An 8,595-nucleotide genomic window follows, 5' to 3' on the forward strand; every position below is an offset into this window, starting at 1 on the left:
CATTATTAGGCAAGTGTAGTAAGCTACTACATAGGATAAGGAGATGTATCAAGCAAAACTGTTCATAAATTTTCTGAATAATTTATAGGCTTAATTACACTTTGCCCCTTGAACTTTAGCCCTTTTAATACATTACCTCCCTAAACTCCAAATATATACACTTTACCACTTGTGATCAACCTTTTAACGGGGTTAAGATGAAGTTATATTTTTCATAACCAAAATATCCTTGGTTAATTCTTAAATACCCATAATAATTATAACATAGTAATATACACATTTTTCTTTAATAGTTACTAAATGTATTTAAATACAATTACACTGTGAATTCGATCTGTTAGCTCCAAAATAAATTAGATAATCCACAAAAAAGCAGTCTAAACAACTCAATGCATTTTTTCTTAATGCTCATAGCAATACCTATTTTAAATGAAATAAATATACTTAGTGCATTTGGAATGAAATTTATTTGCTTACATTTTTTATTGTAGCACTTTATAATATATTTTATATGAGATAAAAACATGATTAAAAAATAAATGCGTATTGAAAACATGATTTTTGTCCTCTTGATAATTTTATCTTTGTACATGATAAAATGCGAGTTTAAGAATTTGGAGAGTAAATCATCCACCACAAAAATTTAAAAACTAAAGGAAGAATCAAGTTATAATTTAAGGGTGCCAAATTAAATTAACCCTAAATAAATCAATAGTATATTGAACATAGTATGACAAATCATGCAATGAAACATGTTTGGCGTAAGAGAGCCATGACTTCATGTGTGGGTACTAGTGTAGACAAACAAACACCCCTTCAAGACAAAAGGCAGTTCCATATATACAGTTTTTCCTAAAAGACTTGCAAATCAAAATTGTCAGCCAGCATCCTATTCGTTTAGTGCAACAAATCAATCTGAAGAAACAGTAGATCTATGGATGTTTTACTATATTTTTGACATCCGTAATTGGCAAAAACTTTATTGAAAATAATAACTTTCTTTTGTGCATAGATTATCTAGTGTAACATGTGTGTATATTTCCCTCGTCCTAGAGAAGCAGTGCCTTAAATTACACAAGAAATTGTTGCAGTTAAAATACTTTTGTAATATCTTATTCAGCAATTTGCCGTCGTAGGTATTACTTGTTGATTGCTCGATAGACATTGTGGCCAAGTTTGAATGAGCAAAGTAGCAAGAATTTAACCATACGTTGAGTATAACAAACTGAATTTCCATTTTTACCGTTATTTAGTCGAATTTGGTCCAAAAATATGATTTACTCACAACCTCAATTTGGTACAAAATTGACATTTGTTAGGAATTAGAATTTTTTTTTTTTGAAAAAAAAGAGAGAGAAACAATAGCAGTTTAAATGCAATGAAAATTTGGCCTATATGTGTGTGTAAAAGCAACAAGAAATTGTGAGGCCATGCAAATTGGAAACCCTAAATATTGCAAATCAATAAGAATTGGCCGTCATGTTGTCCTAGAAATAACAACAGCATGATTCGTACGGCCGTCAAGTTGTCCTAGAAATTATAGGATAGTTTAGTTCCAATGGTGCTATTAAGTGACTGTTTGCTCCGCAACAGAAATTTTGCTCCCAATTGTCTTCAGACTTAAATGCAATTTCTTGAAATATGTTTGAAAGTCATCACTAACTTCAATTCTCTTCGGCCACTTGGGTAATATCTATATATGAGCATAGTAGTAGCTGTATCACGCATGACATGGAAGAGCTGGTGAATTGCTTAAGATCAACTTTTACAGCTTAAACATGGGCTTTGGCAGCTGACGTGATAAGGTGTTAATTGTTAGTAATTTTATTGTTAATATTCCTTTTTATCCTTGCCAAATATTGCTTTAATTTGCTTTAATTGTCAATATATATTTATATTTGGTATTTGGATATAATTTCAGAAATTGGAGCAGAAACCTCTTGAGAAGATTATTGTGAAGCTTTACACAATTCTGGTGCAAACCAACGAGAAAGAATGGAATTGCATTTGGGAATTCAATTGGGCTGGCCAACATCTCAATTAGGTGGGGACCGCGAAGACTTGACCATTGTGTAAAGACCATTTCCTTTCTTGATTCACGGTGCCTTTGTGGAAAGTAGCCTTTGCTTTTGTTTTCGGTGGAGTTGATTAGGTAGGGAAAGGAATGTTTTCTTTGGTCAGCGTAGAGTGAAGTTTGGGAATTGGTGTGTTTTATGGGGGAAGCCGCACATTTGGCCAGAGTCAGTTTTTCTTCTTCTCTTCCGTCTAGGCAGAGAAGTTTTAGTTTTGGGGTGAAGATTTCTTGCGTGTCTTGTTTTCTTCCGTCTCTTCCATGAAACTATTTTTATTGTATTAGACTACAGAGAATACAATTCTTATTTTCAATTATTAGTAAGAGATAAATGTCTTTGAGTTCAATTAAATTGCGTGGGAATTTTCTTATGAGGCGTGGCTAATTTTCTCATCTAGTCAAGGATCAACGCGAAGACGCAGTCCCAAATATCTGTGAGATCTAATTAATTTTACGTGTTCCTTAATTTGTTAATATTTGCATGTTTTCTATTTTAATTTCCATGGGATTATTTTGTTAGTTGGATATCAAGGGCCCGATGTGCAATTTGACTTATTAATCTCCTGTCAAATTAATCAATTAAATCCGTAATTGTTTAGTCGGTTAATATTAGTGACAACTAGTATTTTCACATACTAGGAGAACATGCAATCTGATTTAAATAACCCTCGTAGCGTGTTATTAATTTGGGTTAGGCTTTTCTAGTTTTTAATGCAATTAGGAAATTAATTCCTACGGTCGTACCTAGGAGTATTTCCTGGTTAGAGGTAATCAACGGTCGTACCTTGGTTATCAATAAATTAAGGAAAAGCTGGTCGTTAGAGTTTTTCGGCGACTATAACTAGCCTATTAATAAAATTAAGTGAACCTTCTTTGCATCAATGATAAGATGAATGGACTGTGTCTGCGTAGTTGTATCCTTGGCTAAAATTTACTTATTATTTATTTGATTGCTATTTAAATTTGTATTAATTAATTAATTATTTTTAGTTAAATTGTTTAATTTTTAGTTTATTTCTGATAAAAATCCCCCGTGTCCCGAACTTGAAAAGAATCGAATTTTTTCCAGTCCCTGTGGATTCGACCCTACTCACTACTATACACAGAAAATTCATTTTTCTCGAGTAGGTATTTATTATTGCACAGGCTCGACACCTGTCAATTTTTGGCGCCGTTGCCGGGGACTGGCGTTAATCATTTGTTTCTTTTTAAGTTCATTTTTTTCTGGTATTTTTCTAGTTTATGCCTCGCTCTTCTCGTACAGGCGAATTAATTTTCGACCCTGAAGTAGAGAAGACCGCGCGTAGAACGAGAAAAGAAACCAGGCGGCTCAGGGAGGAGCAATACGATATTGCACCTCAGGAACTTGATCCAGAGGTTGAGCCGACAAATTTGTCTGGTGACAATTCAAGTGATTCAGACCAAGAGGAAGTCACTATGGCAAATGCACGAACACTAAGGGAGTTGGCTGCTCCTGATTTAAATCAGCAGCCCTTGTGCATTACTTTTCCACATTTAAATGATGACACTCCCTTTGAACTAAAATCTGGTCTAATTCATCTCTTGCCATCTTTCCATGGTCTATCAGGTGAGGAGCCCTACAAGCACTTGCAAGAGTTCGACGTCGTTTGCAACAGTATGAAGCCTCCGGGAATTACAGAAGAGCAAATAAAGATGAGGGCTTTCCCCTTCTCTTTGAAGGACTCTGCAAAAGACTGGCTCTACTACCTACCGCCTGGTAGTATCACCACGTGGGATCAATTGAAGAAAAAATTTCTGGACAAATACTTTCCGGCGTCTCGAGCTGCGAGCCTGAGGAAAGAGATATGTGGTATCAAACAACACCCAGGCGAGTCACTCTATGAGTACTGGGAGAGGTTTAAGAAATTGTGCACCAAATGCCCTCAGCATCAGATAAGTGAGCAACTGCTCATTCAATATTTCTATGAGGGGTTGCTTTTCAGGGACAGAAGCATAATCGATGCTGCAAGTGGAGGGGCGTTAGTGAACAAAACCCCTCGAGGAGCATGGGAGTTGATTGAAGGGATGGCTGAGAACTCACAGCAGTTTGGTTCAAGAGAGGACATCCCGACGCGTAGGGTGAATGAGGTGGAAACGTCCTCTATCCAACAGCAGATCTCCGAATTAACATCTTTCGTAAGACAATTAGCTGTGGGGAGTGCTTCACATGTCAAAGCGTGCGGGGTATGCACTGCCGTGGGTCATCCTACGGAAATGTGTCCAATGGTTCAAGAAGAAACTGCTGAACAGGTGAACATGGCGGGCCACGCGCCCGCGCCAAGAAAGCCGTACGACCCATACTCAAGTACCTACAATCCTGGTTGGAGGGATCACCCCAACCTTAGTTATGGAGGAAATAGGCAGTCTAACTTTGTGCCAAATAGACAGCAAGGACACCAACAGCAGTACCATCATCGCCCACCACCACTTTCAAACTCAAGTCCGTCCATGGAAGAGATGATGAAGCAATTACTTGCTAATCAACAAAAGACGGATTCAGACCTGCAAAGCATGAGAAATCAACTGGGACAGGTGCAATCATTGCAAAATCAAATGAATCAAATGGCTATAACAATCAACCGTTTGGAGTCCCAAGTTCAAGGAAAATTGCCATCTCAACCTGAGGCAAATCCAAAGAATGTAAGTGCAATGACTTTAAGGAGTGGCAAGGAAGTTCAAGGACCCGAACCGGTGATTCCTAAAGACAAGGACGAGGAACGGATTGAGAAAGAATTGGAAGAGGAGGGCACAGACAACAAAAATGCAAAGGTACCCTCGAACCCGATTCCTACAGCTAAAACTAATCCACCTCCCTTTCCTAGCAGGTTAGAGAAACCAAAGAAGCAAGACAAGGAAAAAGAGGTCCTGGAGATTTTTCGCAAGGTGGAGATCAACATACCCCTACTGGATGCGATTAAACAAGTACCCAGGTACGCAAAATTTTTGAGGGACCTGTGTGCCAACCGCAAGCGGTTGAAGGGGGATGAACGAGTTATAGTTGGGGAGAATGTTTCAGCAATTCTACAAAGAAAGCTTCCACCGAAATGCGGAGATCCAGGTATGTTTACTATTCCTTGTAGGATAGGTAATACTTTGATTGGGAAGGCCATGTTAGACCTGGGAGCCTCAATTAATGTCATGCCAAAGTCCATTTATGCCTCCTTAAACTTAGGCCCTTTGAAAGAGACTGGGATAATAATTCAATTAGCTGATAGGACCAATGCATACCCTGACGGGTTGATTGAAGATGTTTTGGTAAAAATTAATGAATTGGTTTTTCCAGCTGATTTTTATGTGCTCGACATGGAGGATGAACACTCCCGTGATCCGTCACCTGTGTTGTTAGGTAGACCCTTTTTGAGTACAGCCCGAACCAAAATTGATGTTAATAAGGGTACTTTGTCTATGGAATTTGATGGTGAGATTGTTCACTTTAACATCTTTGAGACCATGAAATATCCATCCGATTCAAATATTGGCTCTGTTTTCTCGATAAATGTTATTGACCCTGCTATACAGGAGGTTTTTGAAATTGAAGGCAGGGATGAACTAGAGGTCGTCCTGACCAGGCACTTTGAGTCCGAAACAACTTCTAGGGTAGAGTTGAGTGAAGAGCTTAAATGCGTGATTGGATCGTTGCAAACGTTACCAACCACGAAGACAAGGTATGATCTTGCACCGATTTTCATACCCGAACCTCACCAAAGGTTACTTCCATCTGTGGTGCAGGCACCTGTCTTGGAACTAAAACCACTGCCGAAACACCTAAAGTATGTATACTTAGGTGAAGGGGAGACACTTCCAGTGATCATCTCCGCGGGTTTATCAAAGGTGCAAGAAGAGAAACTACTTCGAGTTCTTAGGGAACATAAGCAGGCGATAGGATGGACCATCGCCGACATCAAGGGAATTAGCCCTGCGGTGTGTATGCACCGAATTCGACTCGAGGAGAATGTTAAACCCGTACGGCAAGCTCAACGGAGATTAAATCCTCTCATGATGGAAGTCGTAAAGAAAGAGATTTTAAAACTGCTGGACGTTGGAATTATATTTGCAATATCAGATAGCCCGTGGGTAAGTCCAGTACAGGTGGTCCCGAAGAAGGCAGGGGTGACAGTGGAATCAAACCAAGAGGGTGAGCTCGTACCAATTCGAAAGCCCACCGGATGGCGACAGTGTATCGATTACCGAAAGCTAAATGCCGTCACGAAAAAGGACCATTTTCCCCTCCCTTTCATTGACCAGATGGTGGAGCGATTAGCAGGTCGAGCTTACTATTGTTTTTTGGATGGATTTTCAGGTTATTTTCAAATTGCCATCGCACCCGAGGACCAAGAGAAGACTACTTTCACCTGCCCATTTGGAACATTTGCATACCGAAGGATGCCATTTGGATTATGTAATGCACCTGCTACCTTCCAAAGATGCATGGTAAGTATTTTTTCAGAATATGTTGAGAAAATTATTGAGGTTTTCATGGACGATTTCAGTGTATATGGTGAAAGTTTTGAAAACTGTCTAGATAACCTGAAATTGATCTTAGTAAGGTGTATAGAAACTAATCTCGTGCTTAATTGGGAAAAATGTCATTTTATGGTTGAACACGGGATAGTTTTGGGTCATGTTGTATCATCTACAGGTATTGAGGTTGATAAGGCAAAAATAGATGTTATATCTACTTTACCTTACCCCGCGAGTGTGCGGGAAGTTCGTTCTTTCTTGGGTCACGCAGGTTTCTATAGAAGGTTCATCAAGGATTTCTCGAAAATTGGAGCACCCTTGTTCCAACTTTTGCAAAAAGATGTATCCTTCGAATTTGATGAAGCGTGTAAGGGGGCATTCAATAAGTTAAAGGAGTTATTGATCACCTCACCTATTATCCAACCCCCTGACTGGAACCTCCCATTCGAGATCATGTGTGACGCCAGCGACTATGCAGTGGGTGCGGTATTGGGTCAAAGAGTAGGAAAGGCAGCTCATGCTATCTACTACGCATCTCGAGCCTTGAACGGAGCTCAATTGAACTATTCAACCACCGAAAAAGAGCTTTTAGCAGTTGTTTTTGCCTTAGAAAAATTTCGGTCTTATTTACTTGGTGCTAAAGTTATTATTTTTTCTGATCATGCAGCTTTGCGGTATTTGTTGACAAAAAAAGAGGCAAAACCGCGATTGATACGGTGGATATTATTGCTACAGGAGTTCAACCTGGAGATCCGAGATAAGAAAGGGGCGGAGAATCTGGTAGCAGATCACTTGAGTTGAGTACAAGTCGTCGAAGATGACATCCCATTGAGAGAAGCATTCCCCGAGGAGCATTTATTTTCTATTAACTCATCTTTGCCTTGGTATGCAGATATTGTTAATTTTCTAGTCACTGACAAATTTCTTACAGGATGGCCTAAGGCAAAGAGAGACAAGTTGAGGAGCGATGCAAAGTTCTACATTTGGGATGATCCTTACCTCTGGAAGCGGGGTGCTGATCAAATCATCCGTAGATGTGTAAGTGAAGTTGAATTTCAATCTATTCTAGCCTATTGTCACTCTTTTGCATGTGGAGGTCACTTTGGACCAAAGAGAACGGCTCGTAAGGTGCTAGAGAGTGGATTCTATTGGCCAACTCTATTCAAGGATGCCTACTCATTTTGTAAGTCATGTGATAAGTGTCAAAGAGTGGGTAATATCTCTCGTAGGGATCAAATGACTCAAACCCCAATGATTTTTGTTGAAATTTTTGACGTTTGGGGCATTGATTTTATGGGTCCTTTTCCTTCTTCCTTTGGTTTTTTGTATATATTGCTTGCTGTAAATTATGTTTCGAAATGGGTAGAAGCAAAGGCCACCCGCACTAATGATTCCAAAGTGGTTGCAGAATTCGTTAAGTCTAATATTTTTGTTCGCTTTGGGATGCCGCGAGCAATTGTAAGTGATCGGGGTACTCATTTCTGCAACAAAAAGATCGCTGCAATTTTTAGGAGATATGGTGTCTTGCACAAAGTCTCTACATCATACCATCCTCAGACAAATGGTCAGGCGGAAACATCGAACCGAGAGATCAAATCAATTCTAGAAAAGATGGTCCGACCCGATAGGAAGGATTGGAGTGTGAGACTAGATGATGCACTATGGGCATATAGGACAGCATACAAGACACCCATTGGCATGTCCCCTTACCGATTGGTATTTGGAAAGCCATGTCATCTCCCGGTCGAGTTTGAGCATAGAGCATTTTGGGCGGTCAAACAATGCAACATGGATATCGAGGAAGGCGGAATTCAAAGAAAGTTACAATTACTAGAGTTGGAAGAAATTCGAAATGAAGCATACGAGAATGCAGTGATCTATAAGGAGAAGAATCGGATCTTTCATGACCAACAGATCTCTAGGAAGACATTCGTCTGCGGGCAAAAAGTTTTACTATACCACTCCAAATTGAAACTATTTCCAGGTAAATTACGTTCTCGTTGGATTGGCCCTTTTGTTGTGACTAATGTCTTTCATTATGG

At 39.3% G+C, this 8,595-nt stretch overlaps 1 non-coding gene across 1 annotated transcript; it reads right to left on the bottom strand.

The window, feature by feature from the left end:
* Window positions 1-3,880: 3,880 nt before the first annotated feature.
* Window positions 3,881-3,987, bottom strand: LOC113754666. Its single transcript, XR_003465343.1, has one exon. It is a non-coding gene; the product is annotated as a small nucleolar RNA R71 (small nucleolar RNA).
* Window positions 3,988-8,595: the final 4,608 nt, after the last annotated feature.

The sequence above is a fragment of the Coffea eugenioides genome, chromosome 11, assembly GCF_003713205.1.
Source record: "Coffea eugenioides isolate CCC68of chromosome 11, Ceug_1.0, whole genome shotgun sequence".
Lineage (NCBI taxonomy): Eukaryota > Viridiplantae > Streptophyta > Magnoliopsida > Gentianales > Rubiaceae > Coffea > Coffea eugenioides.